The sequence below is a fragment of the Capsicum annuum genome, chromosome 5 (assembly GCF_002878395.1).
Source record: "Capsicum annuum cultivar UCD-10X-F1 chromosome 5, UCD10Xv1.1, whole genome shotgun sequence".
NCBI lineage: Eukaryota > Viridiplantae > Streptophyta > Magnoliopsida > Solanales > Solanaceae > Capsicum > Capsicum annuum.
The window spans coordinates 52,351,093-52,375,542 of NC_061115.1; positions in this window are offsets into that span (position 1 = coordinate 52,351,093).

Below are 24,450 nucleotides of genomic sequence, written 5' to 3' on the forward strand. Positions count from 1 at the left end.
TCTTCCTTAGGAGGACAAAACGTTGGACTCCATGTAGCTCGCATGGTTTACATCAGTTAAGAGAACCTCCATTGCCCTTTAAACTTTGAGATCGGTACTTCCTTGAAAACTAAAGTATTCTCCCTTCCTATGAGCTATTTTCCAAATGGTAAAGTTGTAAAATGGTTCCCTAACTAAATCATTTCCTTGATATGAGTAGTTTCTCTAAACGAAAGTATTCTTCCTTGATATGGTATTTTCCATGAAGCTTTGAGATAAGTTATTTTCTTAAATTTGTGTATCTTTCCATTGAGATTGAATGATTTTCCTAAAGCTTAAAATGAGATACTTTCCTAAATTGAACGAAATGCTCCAAGTATGTTTCCAAGTTATATGATTCAGAATTTCAAGTATTTGAGTTCAAAAGAGTTATGAGATCTTTAGCATTAAAGAATTTCTACTCTCTATGAGATATATAAATGGTTTGAAAGTATTGTTTAAAGTTCCTTTAGCCTTGAGGATTGATAATAATAGAGGATTTTTTATTTCAACATTAAAGTATGATGACTCACAAGATTTGTGTTACATGTTTCATCTTGCATGACTTATGAGCTTTATATTTTGTACTTGTTCAAGCCATGTGAGTCATACTATATTGCATGCATGATTTGATTGAAGAAGATTAATACTGTTTTATACATATGCATTCACCCCCATATACTCAATACATTCCCGTGTGTTGATCCACATATACGTCTATGTGCTATGCTTCCTTACCTATCTATTATTCTTGAGATATCATGATTAGTAAGTTTCAGTTCCTTCCCAGATAAAGTTCTCAGATTGGCTTGCAAGAAGCTTCAAAAGTCACACAAAGCGGCTCGATCGGAGCCTTCTGGTGTGTCATGAGTCCCTCGTATTTAAAGATTTGCCTCACTCTTATGAGTCATGTTAGTGAGACAGAATTAGATGCATATTCCTAGATCATTGTATTACATGTTATGTTTCTATCTCTTGTAATATGTAACCTTTTTATCATTGTGTTTTTTAAAAGAAAAATCAAAATCTAGTGAAGCCGTGTGGGGATATTTCGATTTACTAGCATAGTTGTTTTGTTTTTCATCTCATTTTCTTGTTTAAAACACAAAACTAAAGTCTAGTGGAGTTGTGTGAAGCCTATTTCAATTCACTAGTAACATGTTGTGCATTATGTTGTTCTTATGTTGGTTGAAATTAGGGGTTTAGAGTTGTAGTGACAAGAAAGGTGGTAAGGGCCATTTATTAAATTTAGATGCATATATGTATAGCTGAATTTTATTGCACATGTTTGGGCTAGTAATGAAGTGTTATGTCCTTGTTTGTTTGTTAGTGAGGGATGGAGAAGGGGTCATTAGTTAAGGGGAAATATTGTTTGTTTGAAGTATGAAAAGTTGTTGATGATAATTGTTGTCTTGGAAAGTATAGGTTATTGATGAAAGTACTCGGTGGATGGGTATTGTTATGTTAGGCGTCCTTGAGATTTGTAAGATGGAGTTTAGTCAAAACTTATAGAGCTATGAGCTAAGTCTGGGTTGTATAAGTAGGTGGATAGTAATGACGTGTAGAAGGAGGATGTGTTAATGTATTAGGAATAGATAGGCCATGTGATTACAATCGGTTATTATTGATTACAAAGTTCGAGTGGGCCATGTGAATTTTTGGTTATTGTTGATGTTTTATTTCATAGCTTCTGAGTGAGATTAGTGCTAGAACTAGGTTTGAACGATTGGTGGTAGTGAAAGTAGAGGCGACAATTTCTTGTTTAATAGTACTAGTTATAGTGGAGTGATCAAATAGGCTTGAACAGTGTATGCAAGAGCTTAACTTTGTTTGATTCTTAATCAAGTTTGATATTGTATGTATGATGTAGAAGTGTGCCCAAGGTGCTATGGGGCTATTATTTTTATGAATTACTGCATGTTGTTGGTTAGTAGTAATGTTAAGTTGCTAGGTGTGGCTAGTGAGATAATGAATGATGTCATTGATAGATGAGTTAAGGAGTTGTAAATGAAGATGGTGAGTAAGATTTTAATTCTGATTGGTTAGAAATATAAGTTTATAGGCAATGTAGTGGTAGGCTATGACATCAGTTGTATGGACCATCAATAGGATTGGAGGTACCCGTTCTAAGCGTTAAGTATTAAATGATGACTATTGGGGCCATAGAAGGATGATACGTGTCTCAAGCGGTAGTATTATGAGTGGGTGTTACGCTTTGAGGAGTGATGTAATTAAATATGACATGGAGCAGTTACAGTTGACTGAGGACATGGCCCTGGATAAGAAGATTTTAAGGAAAAGTATTAGGATAGAGGGCTAAGGGTGTGTATGAGTCGTAGTTAGTGATTGGGTGGACTTTGGTTTCCTCGGATTAGCAATATGAAATTTGTTGTGATGTAGTACCTATGTCCTTTTTATGGTGTCTTATGCTTTTGATGATTTTGGTATACTGCCTTTTTCTTGAGCTTGAGATCAATCGAAAGTAGCCTCTCTACTTCTCTAGAGGTAGTGGTATGGACTGCGTATAATCTACCCTCTCCAGGCCCTACTTATGTTGTAATATACTGGGTTTGTTGTTATTGTTGTTGCCGTTGTTGTTGATGTTTTATGCTTTGAAGTGTAGTCTTTTGGGTCAAGTTCTTCTGTTCATATGCATTGTTATATCCCCGACTCTAGAGCAAAGTGATTACAGCCAGAATAGAATTTATGTAGTGGTTTACCACCTTGGAGTGATGGCTTATGTCTATGGGAGAGATGATAGAACCAATAACTGGGTTAAACCTTAAGACTCTGGTAGATGTACTAGTGAGCTGTAGAATAACTTTGAGTAAGATTGATGCTTGACCCAATCTCATTTCAGCACTTTCAGTTGTCCTATTAGCTGCTCATATTTTACGTTTTTGTTCCATGATCGTAATTCATGTTCATGCATATGATAGAGAATTATGTACTCTCCTAGTTCCTAAAATTAGGAGTTCTGGTTCATCCAATAGTCGGGATCACGTTCTATAAATTTTGTACTCTAAATTTAGGTTATGCGACTCATGACTTAAGTACTCGAACAATGCTTTTAGTGATTCGCAAAGTCTAGATTTATATCATGTATGTTCTTGGGTTAGACCGCTTTGATAAGTTCATGATGTTATATACCTTAAGCCTCAGTTGAGTGCCAGGTAGGTACAGTGTCCCTTCATGCTCCAGGTCCTCATGTTCTAACTTTTCAGCGACCTCTTCCTTAGGTCATGATAGATATAATGAACAGTGGTGCCGGTTTGAGAGAGTAAATGGGTAGTCTTGAAGAGGATAGTCGTATGTAGGTATTTATTCCTGGGTCCCTACTAACAAAGTAGCTCTAGAACCCTTTTTCTAAAATTCAAAGATTATATGTTTATGATTTGTTCGTGATTCATATGAGTTGAAATAGATGTTCATGCTAAGATTAAGTTGTGATTAATGTTTACTTGTAAGGTTTTCAAGAATTTGACCCTATTATGTGATGCTCATGTGATGTTCACGATGAACCCTCTTCAACTTGCTTTCTAAATGATATGTTCATTTCAATTTAGTATGGAAATTATTGAATAAGCAAACCATGCTCCCCATAAATTTTATAAAATGCTTATGTGAGGGAATTAGAGCCATTATGGCATATTGACCAGAAATCCCCAATTGTGTGCAAGCTCATGCATGCCAAGTATTTGTTGAAAAGCCTTAGTGAATGAATGGTGAAATGGTAGTATGATATTCCCCAATTATGTTTTCTCCGATACATACCAAGACTTAATTACGTGCTTAGTGTTTGATGCAAGACCTTGTTGAGTGGAATATAATTCAATAGCATGTCCCCCTATGTTATTACATGTTTAGGAGTCCTAAATGCGTGAAGTGATTCTTTACTAATTGTGATGGTGGACGAACGTCCGTGGTCTTGATTATTCAAGAATGGTTATGTTTAACTTTTATGTTATCGAGTCCTGGTGGTATTTATACCCGATAATTTAGCTGTCGTCTAGAGCCGTGTAAGTTCTTACGATAATCTTAGTCGAGCCATTATTCTCAGAACTCAGCCCTTCTAATCTAAAGTGTAGCTATGTATCTATTATTACATGAGTTCTTGTAATTTTTGAGGCGTTTAAGAGTTTAGAAAGATTCTGAGCCCGTTTAACAAATTACTTCAGCTATGTATACTCAATTTTTCCTGTGTTCTTAGTCTAGCTAGTGACATTCAATGATAAATATTTCAAAGGGGGAGATATTGTAATACCCCACAAAATTCTCTCATAGAATGAGCCTTAGGGTGTGCCAAGTGAGGAATGATTCCGGACCTAAAAGATTGAGAAGTGACTTGCTAAGTGAGTATCGTGTTAACCAAATAGAATTTCCCTAATTTTAACTTTTTATCACATGGGAAATTTGATAAGCATTCCGTCGATATAAGATTTTCCCAAATCCAATACCCGAGTTAGAAGTTATGGCTAATTTAAGTCTTAGTCATAAAACAATGTCATTTTAGTGCTTGGCGCATCGCGGAGAGGGTCTATTTGACAATTATCAAATTACAGTGGAACTCCGCAATAGTGGTGTGTCGCGGAGGACCCCAATTTATCAATAGTCAATTTTCAATGACCTAGCACGATTGTGACGCATTGCATTAAAGTTCCAAGTCCCAACCTGTGGGACAATGCAATGGCTCCGCGTCACGGTGACTCCGAGATTGCCATTTGTCAATTTCTAGTGAGCCAACACGATAGTGGCGCATTGCAGTGGCCCATAAAATTGGGTTCTCAATTCAATTTTTCAAGCTTCGTACAGAAGTTAAAAAGGTCATTTTGGACTTTTTTCCATGCCTCTTAAAGCGTACAAACACCAAATCAAGGTCATTTACAAGCATTCTATAAAGTTCTTCTCAAGTTTTCTGTCAACAAATACCCTAAGTATCCAAAGCCTCTTCCACGAATCTCAAGAATCTACCATAGATTTTCTAAATTCAGTCAAGATTCAAGGTTCCAACTCAAGGGCTTCAATAACCCTCTCCCAAGAGTAAGAAGAGGAAGTTTAGAGCAAGCTTGTTCATCCAATTTCATAATCTAAGGTATGTGGGGTTTTGAAAAAGGGTAACCCTTTCACCCTTATGCCCAAAGGCTTAATTAAATCATGATTTTCTTGAAATCTGTGAGGTTTTACAGGAATTTGAATTGGGGGTTTTCACCCATTATTATTGAATGCATTATCTTGATATTTCCCATGAATTGAGATTTAAATGGCATGATTTCTACATGTTTTCTTGAGAAATTACAGCTGGGTCTATACCCCATGGTTTTAATCCTCGAGAAGTCAATAGTTGAAATGTTTGAAACATTGAAGTATATGAGTATTTTGAGATTTTGAGATAAATTGGTGAAATTTCCAGATTTCTACATGAGTTATGACTCTATATGCTATCTATTATGCTTTTGATGAGTTTTAACTTAAGATTGAATTATGGGTTATTAAGCCCTACTTGACACTTTAGATTTTATGAACTATTGGGCTATAAGCACCCACGATTTGAGTATTCTGAGATTTATTGAGAAATGTTTTGACCAAATGGTCATTGAGTTTTGAAATCCACCCTACTACATGAGATTTCAGATTTGATTACTGGGTTCATGGTGAAGCATGAGATTATTTCTAAAAGTGGATTTTTATGAAATACGTGCTGATAATCTAAAAGGAGTAGTATTTTGCACTGAGCAGGCAAGCTACTATGGTTTCTTACGCTAAAACTACGTGCCACCGTAGGATAGGCCTTAGGCTGAGTTTTATGATTTTTGCTAGGCCTAAGGCCGAGTTGATATTGGGCCAGAGACCGATTTTGTTTAGTGATCACTAGACCTAGGTTATACTCCCTGGCAAAGAGTATGACACTCCTTCCCAACGTGGGGTCTCTTTCTTAAGAGGACAAAACATTGGACTCCATGTAGCTCACATGGTTTAGGTCGGTTAAGAGAACCTCCCTTGCACTTTAAACTTCGAGATCAGTACTTCCTAGAAAATTAAAGTATTTTCCCTTCCTATGAACTATTTTCCTAATGGTAAATTTGCAAATGGTTCCTTAACTAAAGCATTTCCTTGATATGAATTGTTTCTTTAAACGAAAGTATTCATCCATGATATGGTATTTTCTATGAAGCTTTGAGATAATTTATTTCCTTAAACTAGAGTATATTTTCATTGAGATTGAATGATATTCCTAAAGCTTGAAATGAGATACTTTCCTAAATTGAACGAAATGCCTTCAAGTATGTTTCAAAGTTATATGATTCCGAATTCCAAGTATTTGAGTTCAAAAATGTTATGAGATCTTGAGCGTTAAAGAAGTTCTACTCTCCATGAAATATATGAATGATTCGAAAGTACTGTTTAAGTGGAATATGATTCAATATCATGTCCCCCTAAGTTATTACATGTTTAGGAGTCCTAAATGCATGAAATAATACTTTATTGATTGTGTTGATGGATGAATATCCATGGTCTTGATTATTCAAGAATGGTTATGTTTTAATTTTATGTTATCGAATCCTAGGGGTATTTATACCCGATAATTTAGCTGCCCTCTAGAGCCGTGTCAATTTTCGCGATAACTCAGTCGAGCTATGAATCTCAGAACTCAGCCCTTCTAATCTAAAGTGCAGCTATGTATCTATTATTACATGAGTTCTTGCAATTTCTGAGGCATTTAAGAGTTTAGAAAGATTCTGAGCCCGTTTAGCAAATTGCTTCGGCTATGTATACTCAGTTTTTCCTGTGTTCTTAGTCTAGATAGTAACATTCGAGTACGAATGTTTCCAAGGGGGAGATATTGTAAGACACTGCAAAATTCTTTCGTAGAATGAGCCTTAGGGTGTGCAAGTGAGGCGTGATTTTGGCCCTAAAATATTGATATGTGACTTCCTAAGTGAGTATCGTATTAACCATATAGAATTTCACTAATTTCAACTTTTTATCACATAGGAAATTTGATAAGCATTCCGTCGATATAAGATTCGCCCAAATCCAATACCCGAGTTAGAAGTTATGACTAATTTAAGTCCTAGTCGTAAAACAACGTCATTTTAGTACTTGGCACGTTGCGGAGAGGGTCTATTTGACAATTGCCAAATTCCAGTGGAACTTCGCGACAGTGGCGAATTGCGAAGGACCCCAATTTCTAAATAGTCAATTTCCAGTGGCCTAGCGCGATTACGACACGTCGCACTGAAGTTCCAACTTCCAGTAAGCCACTGCTACAGTGGCGCGTCGCAGTGGCCCATAAAATTGGGTTTTCAGTTCAATTTTTCTAGTTTCATATTGAAGTTAAAAAGGTCATTTTGGACTTTTTCCAAGCCTCTTAAACCGTACAAACACCAAATTAAGGTCATTTACAAGCATTCTATGAAGTTCTTCTCAAGTTTTCTCTCAACAAAAACCCTAAGTTTCCAAAACCTCTTCCACGAATCTCAAGAATCCACCACAGATTTTTTAAATTCAGTCAAGATTCAAGGTTCCCAAGTCAAGGGTTTCAAGAACCCTCTCCCAAGAGTAAGAAGAGAAAGTTCAGAGCAAGCTTCTTCATCCAATTCCATAATCTAAGGTATATGGGGTTTTGAACAAGGGTAACCCTTTTACCCTTGTGCCAAAGGCTTATTTAAATCAAGATTTTCCTGAAATCTATGAGGTTTTACATGAATTTGAACCAGGGTTTTTCACCTATTCTTATTGAATGCATTATCTTGATATTTTCCATGAATTGAGATTTAAATGGCATGATTTCTATATGTTTTCTTAGGATATTACAGCTTGGTCTATACCCCATGATTTTAATCCTTGAGAAGTCAATAGTTGAAATGTTTGAAACATTGAAGTATATGAGTATATTGGGATTTTGAGAAAAATTGGTGAAATGTCCAGATTTCTACATGAGTTACGAATCTATATGCTATCTATTAAGCTTTTGATGAGTTTTAACTTAAGATTGAATTATGGGTTATTAAGTCCTACTTGACACTTGAGATTTTATGAACTATTGGGCTATAAGCACCCATGATTTGAGTATTTTGAGATTTATTGAGAAATTTTTTGAACTAATTGTCATTGAGTTTTGCAATTCACTCTACTACATGAGATTTCAGATTTGATTATTGGGTTCATGGTGAACCATGAGATTATTTCTAAAAGTGGATTTTTATGAGATACGCGCAGATAATCTAAAAGAAGTAGTATTTAGCACCGAGCGGGCAAGTTACTACAGTTTCTTACCTCATTACTACGTGCCACCATAGGATGGGCCTGAGGCTGAGTTTATGATTTTTACTGGGCCTAAGGCCGAGTTGATATTGGGCCCGAGGCCGAGTTTGTTTAGTGATCACTAGACCTAGGTTATACTCCCTGGCAAACAGTATGACGCTCCTTCCCAACGTGGGGTCTCTTTCTTAGGAGGACAAAATGTTGGACTCCATGTAGCTCGCATGGTTTATGTCGGTTAAGAGAACCTCCCTTGCCCTTTAAACTTTGAGATCAGATTTCCTTGAAAACTAAAGTATTTTCCCTTCCTATAAGCTATTTTCCTAATGGTAAAGTTGCAAAATGGTTCCCTAACTAAAGCATTTCCTTGATATATGAATGATTTGAAAGTACTGTTTAAAGTTTCTTTAGCCTTGAGGATTGAGAATAAGAGGGGATTTCTGATTTCAACGTTAAAGTATGATGACTCACGAGATTTGTGTTACATGCTTCATCTTGCATGACTTATGAGCTTTACATTTTATACTTGCTTAAGCCATATGAGTCATCCCATATTGCATGCATGATTTGATTGAAGAAGATTGATACTATTTTATACATATGCATTCACCCCCATATACTCAGTACATTCCCAAGTGTTGATCCACATATACGTCTATGTGCTACATTGTCTCATAATGTAGGTGCAAAGATTTGTAACGCATGCACCATATCCAGTTAGTTCGTAACTTCCAGTCAGCAGGTGATGGTCCCCTTTTTATTCAGGGGCTCGAGTCAGTGATACAGTTGAATCGTATCATATTTTCTTTATTCTGTTGTATTGATTTGGGGTGGTTGGGAGCCATGACCCAGCTACCTATAGTCAGTACTAGAAGAGGCTTCATAGACAATCAGTAGGAGTTGATGCATCGAGTTTCATTTTTATTGTAAAAGCAGATTTGTAACCTTGTGACTCCAGTTTTGTATTGAGTCAATTAATAATAGAGTTATTTTCGCCTTATTCTTTCAGATTTAGGTACTTTGTTCATGAGTTATGCCTATAGAAGGGTTAGCTTGGGGTCACTTGTGACCCTAGGCACCGTGTGGCGTCCCAAGGGGTGATTTCGGGTCGTTACAGTTAATAGCATATTTTTATCACTGAAAAGGTTATTAGTACCGACAAAATTAATTTGTCACTAAAATTTTACTTTAGTTAGTGACGATGCCAATTGTCTTTACAGTTATATATATATTGTAGCTGAAAAAAGTAATTTCATCACTAAAAACAAACTTTTGTGTACAAAAAGATATTTTGTCCCTAAATATATTAATTAGTGACAACTTTAATTTTACAAAAATGACTTATTAGTTTGTATTCAAAACCTATCATTTCGTCACTAAAAATATTATTTGTCATGATTTGATTGTGATCGAATACAAATTTAATTTGTAATCAAAAATAAATTATATTATTGATAATTAAAAGAGAAACTACATGGATTATTCTATTCTAATGCTCTTTTAATGTTCAACCAACACTGTAATTGCTAATAACAAATCCTAACCCAAAGCAAAGAAATAATAAATTCAGCACTTCACTAAAATCAATAGTTGAGGAGAATCCTCAACTTCATAACTCAACTAACAAATTCTAGCCTAAAGCAAAGAAATATCAAATTCAGCAGTTCACTAAATCAATAAGAGAACTAAGGAGAACTCAACTTCATACCTCAAATATTTGAGGAATCACATAGAGTCCAACATTTGTGAGGACCCTTTATGTCCCATTGTCACTAATTCTGTTGATTTATGATATCAAAATTTTTGCCCTGTATTACAATACTTCGTGAATTTTAACACATTCTCATTAACGAAAAGTGGGGGAGCATAAGCTCTTTGCATTAAATCCAGTTGATGGGAAAGTGAATCTTGAGATAGTCTCAAAGATTAACCTGGTAAAGTTTTGAACTTTCTGTTTTCTCAATCATAAGCAATTCACTTCAACATCCAAATAAATACAATTAAACTGACAAAATATCATAGGACACATAAATCTAAGATAAATGAAAATACAGCAGGAGTGTACGACATCTAAAGCATCTAGATATATGTTTATAAATCTCCCTCTAGGCATATAAATCCGACAGATATAAGTATTACTATTATTAGTATATGTAGCACTTCAAATGTATGTCACTTATAATAAAAATAAGTTTAGTTGGTTGAGATGCCCTCCCTCCTTCCCCCCCCCCCCCCCTTTTTATTTTAAAAAAAATTATTTTGCCTACCAGTCCTTACTTTTAAGTAGCTTAGTCTATCATGTCATTACTTTCTCCCTAGAAATTAAGAAACATAGAGTACATCTCAAGAAATAACTAAAAATAAAAGATCAAAAGGAGAGAAAGAGATAGTTGAAATAAAGGAAAGCTAGAAAAAAAGTTTTAAAACGAGTAGAAGAAAGAGGGGAGAAGTAAGGAAGAAGAAATCGATGCATATACCATCCATTGCTAAAAAGATTATATTTGATACGCACTTTCTATTCCAACAAAAATACTTCATTGTGGTCCTTGAAATTCCCACCCAAATTTTTCGTTGGAAAATCAAATTACTATGCAGTAATATCATCTATAAAGATTTTCATAAGGAAGGACAATTTGGTAACCTGTCAAAGTTATAAAATTAGAGACATGTTGAAAGATGTAATTAAGGTGATGTATTGTACATACACTAAAACGGTTGAAGGAATATTTCTATAATGAATAAAAAATAAATTATAAGTGACACCGCTATTTTGAATCAATGAAAATATACATAATAGCATATTCGATAGACCCAAGGAATTGATATTAAGATATAAAAAATATGTCATTCATAGTTATCAAAATATTCATGTCATAAATTAAAAAAGAACAGAGAGTTCATCGAAGGAACGACTACAACGATTGCAAAAATATTAAATAGAACTAGAAATAGAAAGTTCTAAAGAAATTGAGAAGTATGAATATTGTATCATGATTCTACTCAATAAGATATACACCAAGAAATAAATGTATCAAACAAATAGCTATCTCTAACCAATTTTCTTTTTTCTCTTTTCCACAAAGAAAGAAGTTATATATAGATTCTTAACTCGACCAAACATACTATTTGAAATTCTTAATCATTCTTTACTTTAAGTAATAAATTCACTAATAATACAAACAAAAGTGTAACTACATAAGAAACATGAACCTACTTTCGCACTGTACTATAATTCTTATCAAAATTGACAATTAGTTCGTCTGATGTATCCCTTTCACTCTATGTTTCTTCCAGTTGAATGAAAGAAATAAGCCAAACAAATTAATTCATATATAGAGAAAAAAATATACCAACAAACTAAAGTGCAGTTAGATCACAGGTGATATTAATTATTTTTCACTTAGAGCTACTTTATAATACTCATTATCTTATGTATTTAATTTGTATCTGAACTTTTAATCACCTAATCAGTTTTAGAAGGTAAATTGTCTTTAGTTATCAACCGTTATACAAAAGAAGTAATGTCAATATGAAAATCAAGAAACTACAAACTAATACCCTGTCTATCTATAAGTTCAATATATTTGAATACATACATAAATTTTTGAATAACAAATATCGAAAAACATGAATTACAAGTGTTGCAATCCTAAGATAAACCAAAGTTTTCTAAGAAAACACAATCAAAGTGGTGAAACTGTGGATTTCTATTTAAGACCATCTAAAAATTGAATAATCGATTGCTCTAGATTCAAGTGACTGCAATTAATCTCTAAGGACAGAGAAGAGGAATAATTTGAAGGTCAAATAATATTCTCATCAAATTTTAAGAAATCGTGGGCATAAAATGGAAATACAAAGTATCAACAGATAAACTTGAAAATGCAAATAGGGATATATGGGAGAAAAAGAGAAGGAAATGAAAAAAATGATGAAAGATTGTATGCGTAGGCACTCTTTTTTTCCTTCTTTCTTAAAGGTACATGCTATGATATTGCATTCACTACGAAACCCCTATAATTTGATCAAATTTCCAAAAGTTTATAAATACCATGCAATCATAAATAACGTTTTCCTTTTAGTGTGAAAATACTTCACCGCAAGAACATAGCCCCTAGAGCTTTGACAATACAATAGCTTAGTTCAATACATTGGACAGATATGTTGACTATTAGAAATGATACATATCGCTTGGCAGATATGGACTTTGAATTGAATTAGTATGACTATATAAGTGAGAGAAGTTTCGTTTAGCTGTGAAGTGTTCACATATATTACACGTCAATTACTATCAATTATCACACTAATTATACCTTCCATTGTAGCCTCGACAATGAGCCAAGAAACTACTTTATAAATCCCTTATGTACTTGTATCAGGTCTTACTACTCAATTTACTATCATCATTTATCAAATCAAAATTTGACCAAGATAAAATTTAAACTTTGAATGACCATCTTAAAAGGAAATTCCACTGTCTAAGCAATAATCAGGTAAACTATTTAAACTCAATATTATTCCCAAAATAATTAATTAAATTTTCACAAACAGCAAAATCAAAATCACAAAATGTTATCAAAGTGCAAAGAATTATATCAAATGCACAGGCAGTTGTAGATTATACTAACTCCTGATAAATTTAAACAACATTTGCATACCACCACACAATGTTATCCTTTTTTGATATTCTCTTTCACTGCTACCACCAAATTTATTAAGTCATAACTCAATTAGAAACCCAAAAAATGTCAAATTCCTCAAATATACCAAGTACGTTAATTTCGAACCAAATAAGCTAGATCCAATATTTACCTCTTTAAAAACCTATCAGTCGGCGAAATACTCTCTTCTCGTTGCATTGTCTTGCTCCTATGTGGAGAAGATAATTAAGAGAGAGAGAGTTGAGCGAAAGATTTGTGGATTAGGCAAACAAAATCGTGATTGAGAAAAAAGGAGGAAACATGTACTTTAGGAAAAAGGAGAGGAAATTTCACCCGTGTGTGATGATCTTTAGTCTAATTTCTTAATTACCCTTTTAATGTCTCTATTATAATCTAAGAAGATGGTGTACTATTGTCTCTTAAAATATTTATGTTTCCTTATATTATATTTTTACTTTTTACATATTAAAAATGGAAATACAATCAATCTATATATAATATGAAAGAGAGTTATAGGCAAGATGATGTGGCACCTCTGTTTGGACAAAGTTCTTATTTATTTATTTTCTCATTTTTAAAAAAAAAAATTCATAATCAATTTATTTATTAATTAAAACACTATCATATTTATTACAATAATTATATCTAATGAAATACAAGAAACATCAGCTTATTCACATTCTCAACTTATATTACATGTCTCTTCAACTTCTATTTACTTAACTCATATAGTTAATTCTTCATCTTATAAATAACAATCACCTATGAAATTGTTGAATCATTTTCATTTTCTACTTCTTCTTTATTTATTTTATCTTCTTATAATATAATTACAATGATTATTAAAGTAATATCTTTTGATGATATGATACATATGGGCATGGACATGAGGAGAAAAGTCATGATATAATTTTTTTATTGATTTAATTTTAAAATAGTTGAAGTTTGCTTATTGGTTTTATTTGCGTTTAGTAAAAAGTTATTTTTATTACCACTTTTTTCTGATTGTGTGATGTCATCAAAATTCAAATTTAGATACGATTTCATGATTACGACAAGAAAAATTGATAAAAAAAATTTAATAGTAAAAATCTTATAAATATTCCTGAAAGTTAATCACGAAGATCAATTTTTTTATATTTTAGTGACGACTAAGAAGATATATTATAAAGTTTACTAATAAATAACTATTGGATATATACCACCTTAAAAAGTCAAGTCATTCATATATCCTAAAAAATGTTATTTACAAGCTACAAAATTATTTCAATAACACTAATTATTATTGTGTTAAATCATTTTATAAATAATAAATTACCTATTAAATCGTTGAATATTCATTTTCATTTTCTACTTCTTCTTTATTTACTTTTTTCTTTTTAGTAATTATTGTCATTTTTCATTTCATTTCAAGGTTTTAGATGTTTTAAATTATTTAGACTTTATTAATATATATATAAATAATATTGAATTTGATTGGGAAGGTAAATAAGACTTCATTATATATTTTAATTTTATAAAATGTGAATTAACTTTGCCACTTGAGCACTTTATTAAATTACAAATGTCTTGTTTTCATTTTTATACATACAAAGGCAAAAATTAATTTATTTTTTTAATTTTATGTTATTTTTCTTTCATTATTTTAATTATATATTAAAAATTATAATAACTTTTTATAAAATACTCTAAACATCATGTTCATAGTTCTTCTCCCCTCCCCTTTAATGAGTTTGTATTAGTGTGTGTTAATGTCTCAAAAATAGAAGGATTTTTTTTTATTTTTATTGTTTAGAAAGATTAAAATCTCACATGAATTGAGTTACACATTTAACCAAACAATGTATCTTATTTGTATTATTTTATTTATTAAACTGCTTCACTTGGTAAATTTTTTGAGAAATCATTAGGGTTATTTTTTTACCAAAATTGATCTTCAAAGGTTGATTTTTTAGCACAAAAAATTGAGAAAACGCAAATCGACCTTTAGAGATCAGTTATTTAATTAAAAATTTGCAAGAATTGGGATCTCGAAATTATTTTTGAAAAAGAATATTTTTTAACAAAATACCATCCTTCAAAGTTCCTTTTTAATTTATTTGTTATTAATTTTTTATGTAAAAACCAACCTTCTTATGTCATCTATGTAAACAAATTTTTTAACAAAAACCGAGCTCTAAATTTAAAGATCATAAAAAATCAACCTCCTAGAGTCGCTTTTGAAATTTTTTTAGCAATGTCAAATGGTTTTGTCTTGATTCCCGATTCACAATTAGGGCTTGAGTTTCCTATCTCGAGTGTTAGGTCAATGCTCGGTTCCTTGGTCTCTAGCATAGGGACGATCCAGTTGATGTATTTATGGGTGGCAACCCAAGGGGTTCTTATACCTAGCATAGGACCGATCCCAGTTGATGTATTTATGGGTGGCAGTCTAAGGGATTTTTATACCTAGCATAGGGCCGATCCCAGTTGATGAGTTATGGGTGGCAGTCCAAAGGGTTCTTATACCTACATAGGGTCAATCCCAGTTAATGTGTTTATGAGTGGCAACTCAGGGGTTACGATACCTAGCATTAGCCAATCCCGATTGATGTATTTTTTAGGGTCTTCCTTTCCCACCACTGATCAGTCGGTCGTTATATCATATGTTATAAATTTTATGAGATAAAGAAATATAAAATAAAGTAAAGAATGCAATGTACATGATTCCATAATTATAAGAAAAGGTGGTCTTCTATCTTTTCCCATACAGCTATACATTGATATCTAATTTCATTTGAACTCTTTATATACAATCATTTTGTACCTTACATACTCAATACATTCTTTCGTACTAATGTCCCTATTTCCTAGGGGGCGTTGTATTCATGCCTGCAGGTTATTAGAAGGAAAAAAGGTCCTTGCCTTATAATGTTCGAGTTCAACTGATGGTTGGTGTGCTTCGTTCTTTCCAGAGTTGCTGAGTCTAGAGTTTACTTCGGTTTGTATATTTAATGAATACTACGGGGTCTGTCCCGACTAGTGATTAGTGATTTCTCATTCTAGAGGCTTGTAGAAGGTTATTGTTGTGGATCAGGTAGTCGGTTATAGTCCAATTGTCATTATATTATACTTTTGTTGCATTTGTGTTATCTTCATTATCCTTCCCTCTTTTAAAATTCAACTTGGCCTTAATGGTCCACTAATGTTATTTAGATGTATTTTGGTTGAATTATTTAGTCAAGTGTGGTATCAGGTACCAGTCGCACCTCTACGATTTTGGGGTGTTATGAAGCTTTATATGGAAGAAAGTGTAGATCACCAATTGGGTGGTTTGAAGTGGGTAAAACTACCTTATTTAGGCTAGATCTTATTCATCAAGATATAGAAAAAGTTAAGGTGATACAACAATGATTAGAAACAGCTCAAAGCGGACATAAATCAAATGCAGATATTAGAAGAAGAGGGCTAGAGTTTGCTATAGGAGATTAGGTGTTCTTGAAGATGTCTCTAATGAAAGGGGTAAAGAGGTTTTATAAAAAGGGAAAACTAAGTCCTCTCTATATAGGGGGCCATATAAAATTATTCAAAGCTTTGGCCAAGTGCCATACGAGTTACACCTACCCCAAGAGCTTTCAATGGTGCATCCGCTGTTTCATGTCTCAATGCTTTGCAAGCGCATAAGAGACCCATCTCATATTACTCCTACTAAAGATGTGCAGGTCATGGAAGAACTCACCTATAAAGAAGTGCCTATTGCTATACTCAATCAACAAGTTAAGAAGTTAAGAAATAAAGAAGTAGCTTCCGCAAAAGTACTTTAGAGGAGCCCGCAAGTAGAAGAAATCACATGGGAAGCCAAAGAAGCAACGAAGTCAAAGTACCCTCATTTATTCGAATCCAAAGAGAAAGTCTAAGGATGCTGATTTAGGGTATAAACAAGTAAGTATAAATACACGAGTGTTATATGGATAGTAACAAGTTTAAACTTAGCCTTATATTTGTTTAGGCTAACTAGTTATGCTAATATTCGAGGAAGAATATTTCTAGGGGGAGGTATAACACCCTATATTCTGTGTGTACTAGTTCTACTCATGAGGAACTTGATATAGATATATGGGATAGGTAATGGGCTCGGGTATCCTATATGATAAGTGACGGTAAGATAGGTTTAAAGGAATTACAACATATATTAAAACGGGGTACAACTAAGTTACCATCGATGAGAGTATCTAAACTTAGGCCCTTAAGTAGGTATTTGGATCTAAAGGATGAAGTGACCAAGTGTACATAAGTTTTAAGTCTAACTGTAAGTATTTTGATCTTAAAATGGAATAAAATATTAAGGTGCTTGCTTGACTTATTTAAGTTAGTAGGTGAGTCACCTACTTTGACCTTTTGACCAACCTAAGAACTAAGTAGGTGCATCACCTATTAAGACTCCCTTAACCAGTTTATTGGGCCAAGTACACTACCACCTACTTTATTTAATTTTGGCCCAATTTGAAGGAGGGAAAGAGAGAAGAATAGGCAGCCAAGGACCAATAGTTTTAGATCCAAAAAGGTCCAATATAATGGGAAAGTAGGTGCATCACCTACTTGAAAAATTATGGCCCAAAAATAGCCAAGAAAGTTGGCCAAAAGCATATCCTTTTAAAGGGGTTGAAACCAGCTCTTTTAGCTTATTTTAACTAGTTAAAAAAAACAGCTTTCAAGATTTTCTCTCTAGTTATATCTTAGCTATGAAGCAGCCCTATAATTCCACTAGGGTTCTTTGGATTTACCTTCCTTCCAAGTTAAAGGTAAGTGAACAAATCATGTGCACATCTTAATAATACTATGAGAATTATGTTCTCCATGATTAAACTATAAGACATCCCTTTTTAAGTTTGGCAGTCCTATTATTCTTGATTATTAAGAGATGTTTCTCTTCATTTTTGGTTTGTGAATAAAGGAATCTAGCTATTGAAGAGATATACACTAAGGGAATAAACTACCACCGAAATTAAGGTATGGCTACTATCTATTTTTAGTTTTTTTCGATACATGTGTTGATAGTGATCGTATATATGTTGTTGTTAAGAACTCAAGGGATGGTGAGTTCAATATTTGATTGCTATATTGATATTTGGGGCTGTTTTGGAATAGTTTTATGTATATATATTGGGGCTGCTTGGTTGATGTTGGGAGAAAGGTGTGAATGGTTTCCAATGAAGGGTAGAAAGAGGGTATAGTGGTACACCACCAAATGAAATGTTGCATATGCTTACTGCCCACACCACTTGGTATACCATTTTGAGAGTACAATAAAGACCAAAGTGTTAAGGGGGGGGGGGCGTCTTATAAGAAGTTACATTGCATGTGAATGTAATTAGAAAATAACGAGGTTGAAAGAACACCCTTGAATTAGTTAATTGTGGATTACTACCTGCCTACTGTTTTGGTAAGTTTAAATGGCGTGAATGTATTAATTAGCTGCTAATACCAGTTTTATGCTGTTGTAGATTAATAATCTAAAAGGAAGGGTGTTAAGTAAGAGTGTAATTAGTTGTGCAACAAGGTATGTAAGGTTTATCGAGCCTATACTCTTTGGAATGATTTGAACTCCTTTGTTACAATGTAAGCTTCCTAAGCGTTCTTCCTTTCAAATTATACATAAATGCAGCGTACAAACTCCAAGGTAGCTAACAACCTTATTCTAACTTGTTAGGTTCTTAAAGCACCTGAAGATGTGTTTGTTACTAGATCTGTCCATTTTTCCTTCTAAATATTAGTATGATATAGGTGTTTTCAGCAATAAGCTTTATAAGTTGTTCTCTTAGTCAACATGACCTATGTGTTATATTCCTATTATTGTTGTATCCTACCTCATTGCTACTGCATCTAATGCGTATTTGTATACCTTTTTCTACTGGTCCAAAGTTCCAAATCTAATACATGGCCACCAAAACAACAACTTTAAAGATGAAAAGAATGATCTGAAGTGATTCTATATATTTCCAGGTTAGGGTCTGGTGCACCATCCCATATAATTAGGGGAAAGGACATGAATTGAGCCTTTTCAAAATTAATGATTCATCTTTGGGCCATTAGCCATTTCATGGCCAGTGGACCGAAGTAATTCCACATATTGTCTATTCCAATTTTGGGCTATTTCAGGCCCTCTTTAAAATATTAGTGTTGATCAAATTTTTTTCGCTCCAAATTTTTTGGGCTAAAAATTTATTTTTTTAAATGAAAAATAATTAAATATAATTGTACAAAAATTATATAATTATTTTATAAAATATGTATATGTATAAGATATAAATAGAAACTATAATGGATGTTTAAAGAAACTGTATAATTAAGGTATAGAATATGTATCTGAAAATTATTATAGCTAAATGTTATATATAATGTGTATAGAAACTGTATAATTGTTGTATAGAGTATATTCTTGAATATGATAAGTACAGAAACGGTAGCATTGTTGTATATATTGTATATATATTTGTTATATAAAGTTTATAGTTTTGTATATGATATGTATAGAAACTGCATAATTATTGTATAGAATATGGTTCTGAATAATCGTTGTAGCTAAATGTTGTATAGAAGCTTCATAATTATTTTATATATATATATATATATATATGATGTATATAGAAACTGTATTGTTTTTTAAATATATAAAATGTATAGTAGTTATATATATTCTATAAATATACAGTATTTATATATTGATTATACATTTATTACACACGAATTATAAAAATATAAAAGTGAAGAGTTACATTACGTTGATTTTTCTCTATTCTAAGTATCTCCATTCTATTAGAGGAAAAAAACTACAAAATCATATTTGATTATCAAAAAAAAGTAAAAGAGCAAATTTATTTATTTTTTAAAACAAAGCAACCAGTTTTTTTAAGAAGTAATAGCAAAGAAGAAGAAGAAAAAGGAGGAGGAGGAAGCAGTAGTGAGAAAAAAGCCTAAATGAATATATTTTGAAAACACAAACTCATTGGCCAATCAGTTCGCAATTCTTTCGGCGAATGTTCAATTTTTTTTCATTCCCCAAATAATTCGATCGAATTGGGCAAGTCATGACCCAACCCATTTTTAGCCCTTCCAGGCCAATTCATTTAAGTCCAAGTAGCTTTAGGGCTGATTTTAGCCCAACTTATTTATGAACTCAACCCATTTTTACTTGTTCAATTTCAACCCAACCCATCATTTAATACCCTTAATCGAGGGGTGGAATAGATGTCATCATGACTTGTATTTTGGAACGTTGACATATATACTTCTAGAGGTTGATTAATACATATGATCATATTTAATCTCTGTTTACTTAGAATGTTTTCCACATGTGACAAAATTAGCACATTGACTTTGCATTCCCACCCCCTTCTGAAAAATTCATTCAATAAGTTCACTTCAAACTTCACCTTCACACAATTAGATCGAGTCTTGTTTCTATAACTATATCGACATAGAATGGATTTTCTATAATCATAAACAAGTGTAGCCAAAGATTAATTCATATTTATCTACAAAAAGAAAATTTCATAGCAAATAGTTAAATTATTTAGTTAAAAATTTTAAATCGTCGCTATTTAACAATGGCATATTTTGTGATAAAATTATATTGTCACTGAATCACAGTTGATTAGAGGTAATAAAATGATTTTCACTAATTATTTATATTATTAGTGACAAAAACTGAGGTCACAATTAAATATCAAATTTTGTAGCTATAACTTAGAATATTTAACTACAAACTCTAATTTGTCGCTATCGCATCAACTTATTTTTTATGACAAATTTTTTTTCATATCTAAAATTATAACTAATTTGAGACAAATAATAGTTTATCACAAATTGAATACATTATTAGCGATAAAAAAGAACGTCGCTGAAAACATAAAATTCATCACCAATGATATTTAATAAATAGCACCAAAATATTTTTTCGTGGGAAACTGTAGAGGGTAAAACTTTGTTACGAAATTTAATGTTTCGTCACTAAAAGTATGTGCTTCATGTATTTAGATACGAAATGTAATTTTCGTCACAAAAAAATGAGTAATTAGTGACGAATTCTATCTCGTAGCTAATAATTTCGTAGCCGTATATCAATTTTGTTGTAGTGCGAATGAGGACAAAAGTAATAATGTATTTAAAGAAATAGATACATATAGCAATTCTATTGCATAATTTTTAAAAAAATAAAATTATCAAAGCTTGTCTTATTCTCTCTTATATATTAGTACTAGCTTAGTGTATGTGTTTTGCATGTGTGAGTCACATCAATCACTAAAAATATATTCATAAGAAAAACACACTATTAAAATGTAGCTATTAACGTTAAAATACATGCTATATGTACTTAAACAATAAAAAAAAAATGAATCTCAAAATTTTAACTATACCACCCAAATTGAGACAAAGGAAATAATTTGAAAAATTATAAATCTCTAAACAATTTTTTTCCAAAAGCTTCTATATATCTTTTTGCATTAAGGTCAGGAAACGCAATACTATCAACATTGAATATATCTCTATTGTTCAATATGAGTTTTGACGAGTTAAGCCATGGTGAACTTTGATATTGCTTGAAATTATTACATGATTGGTTATAGAATTGGCTGAAAAATAGTTTGAAATCATATTATAACTTTTCATGGCTGAAAAACTGATTGAAATCATCACAAAGATTTAGCACATAACCTAATAAAGATGAAAAATAGGATATCATAACGAATAAAAAACATACTATGTTCCATGACTGACCTTGGGGAGGAGAAATTAGCTAGTCCTACGTATTAGATTTATGTTTAAGTTTACAATTTATAAAGAAGGAAAGGTGTTTTAGTTGATGTAATAAAGGAAAAAAAAAAAGAGGAGGTTTAGAACTGAAATAGGATTCAAGACCTATTCAAGTTTTATTTCAATTATTATTATTTTTTTAAATAAAGAAACTTTTTTTAAAAAAAAAAAAAAAGCAAAAAGACAATTTTGTCTATTGTAAATTTTTTTAATAAAGGGCAAAAAGTTCAAATCACTTTTCTAAAGGGCTTCACACTTTTAATATATTATAGATTGTAGATATAGATTATAGATTATAGATTATAGATTATAAATATAGATTATAGATTATAGATATAGATATAAATAATAGCAATCATTTAATTTACAAGCGAAGAGTAAAAATATTTGAGATTATTAATTATTTCAATAGCCTTCGTACAATCCGTTTGAGTCATAACTGGACAGAGACCTGAGAAAGTGGCACTTTATTAAGTCCCTAATAGATAGACCAAATTGAATTCTCATTTGAAAAAGGGATGAGAAAAATTATGGTAGAGCATGGTAGGTCCGTTATGATAAAGATTGCTTCATTAAATGATATGAATCTTTAACCCATCCTAGCTTTTGGAACTCCTATCCAATATAACCAAACAAAGCCCTAGGTAGGTATGAATGAGAATATTAAAACTTACCACCGGAAGAAAGTGGTACTATATTAGATGTATCTACACTTCTTAGCCAACTTTGGAAGTTCAAAGGCAAAATATTTAATACTACGGATTAATATTTATTTGTGTCAGAATATTTAGGAATAAAATCGGATGTATTTAACTTTTTCAACAGATTATTATTATTATTAATGAACAAATTTGTTGAGGAAACCTAATGTATAGAGGTCTGATGTATAATAGTACCTTTATTGTACATATACTGGTTTAGTTAGAAAGATGGTCTTAAAGGTTATGAACTATTGGTTTATAATATGTTTAATTCCTCTGTTTCATTTTTCTGATACTCGATTTCAAAATTGGTACGTCAAGCATCTTGCTTTCAAGATGGCTAAATCTGGATGGAATGTCGTTGTGAGCAATCATCAGGAGTGTCAATAACTGTGGACTTTATACTTTGCTAAAGGAAGCTGCTTATTTTTTAGTTGAGTCATCTCCAAGGAAATACTGTCCCCTATATGACCTCTAAATTCTACTTACCGCCCTTATAAATCTTGGACTACAAGGGCAGATTGCGGCGACGACAACACTATTCTGGCGACAACAACACTATTCCAGCGACATCAACACTATTTCGGTGATAGCAACACTATTCCGGTGACGACAACACTATTCCATGACAACAACACTATTTCTGCGATCAATTTCTACCGCAAATTGCCGGAATCCAGCATCTCAATCAAGTAAACAGACCCAACCCAGCTTCAATTAGGTGCACTCACTCCATCTTTTCTAGTTGTGTGCATATCTTTCTTGATTCTAGGGACTGCTACTAGTTGTTTTGCTTACTATTCCTGTTTTGATTTCTTTTTCTTCGTGTCTTGGATGATTATCTGGATTGTGGGTGACGACTTACTTGTTGATTTTTGTACTTCATAATAGTTTTTTACTTGTTAATTCTATTTGTGTTTCTGGCTTTTTCTTGTTCTTAGTAGTTTTGAAGTGTGGACTTGGTAGTACTTTTTTGGTTGTTATCTAAGCTTTGTGCTATTAGTGTTATTGGTCGGTGCTGTCTGTGATTGATGGTGTTGGAGTAGGGTCATGTCTTCGGCAAGGCGTGGGTCGGGGTCGGGGTCAGGGGCAGGGGGTAGGAAGGGTAAAAGGGCTAAGGAGGACTATAAATTGAGAGTAGGGTCGTGGAACATAGGGTCTTTATAGGAAAAGTCTTTAGAGTTAGTGAAAATTCTTAGGAAAAGGCGAATTAATATAGCTTGTCTCCAAGAAACCAAATGGGTAGGTTCTAAGGCGACAGTAGTAGATAGTTATAAGGTGTGGTACTCGGGAAGTGTGAGGAATAGGAATGGGGTAGGTATTTTAGTAGATAATGAGCTTAGGAAGCAAGCGATAGAGGTTAAGAGGGTCAATGATAGGATGATATCACTTAAGCTAGTTATTGGAAGGACTTCTTGGAATATTATTAATGTGTATGCACCGCATGTAGGCTTGGATGATGAAGACAAGAAGAGATTTTAGGAGAATTTGGACGAGAAGGTGAGGAGTGTCCCTAGTAATGAGAAGCTTTTCATATGAGGGGATTTCAACGGGCATGTAGGGTCTTCTTTGAAAGGTTATGATGATGTGCATGAAGGACATGGGTTTAGTGTAAGGAATGTCGAAAGAGTTGAACTTCTGAATTTTGCTCTGGCGTTTGGATTGGTGGTAGTTAATTCGATCTTTCCTAAGAAGGAGGTTCAATTGGTTACCTTCTGTAGTTCAGTGGTCAAGACTCAGATTATCTTCTTGCTTCTTAGAAAAGGGCATAGGGTATTTGTAAGGATTGTAAGGTCTTATCAAGTGAGAGTCTTTCAACCCAACATAGGCTTTTGGTGATGGACTTGGATATCATAAAGAAGCAGATGAGGAGAGGTATAGAGGATCAACCAAGGATTAGATGGGGTAGATTGACTTTGGCTAGTATACTAGATATAGGGGATAAGTTGGTAGCGAGTAAAGCTTGGAGGAGTAGAGGGGATATAGATTTTATGCAGGACGAGACTTCCAACTGC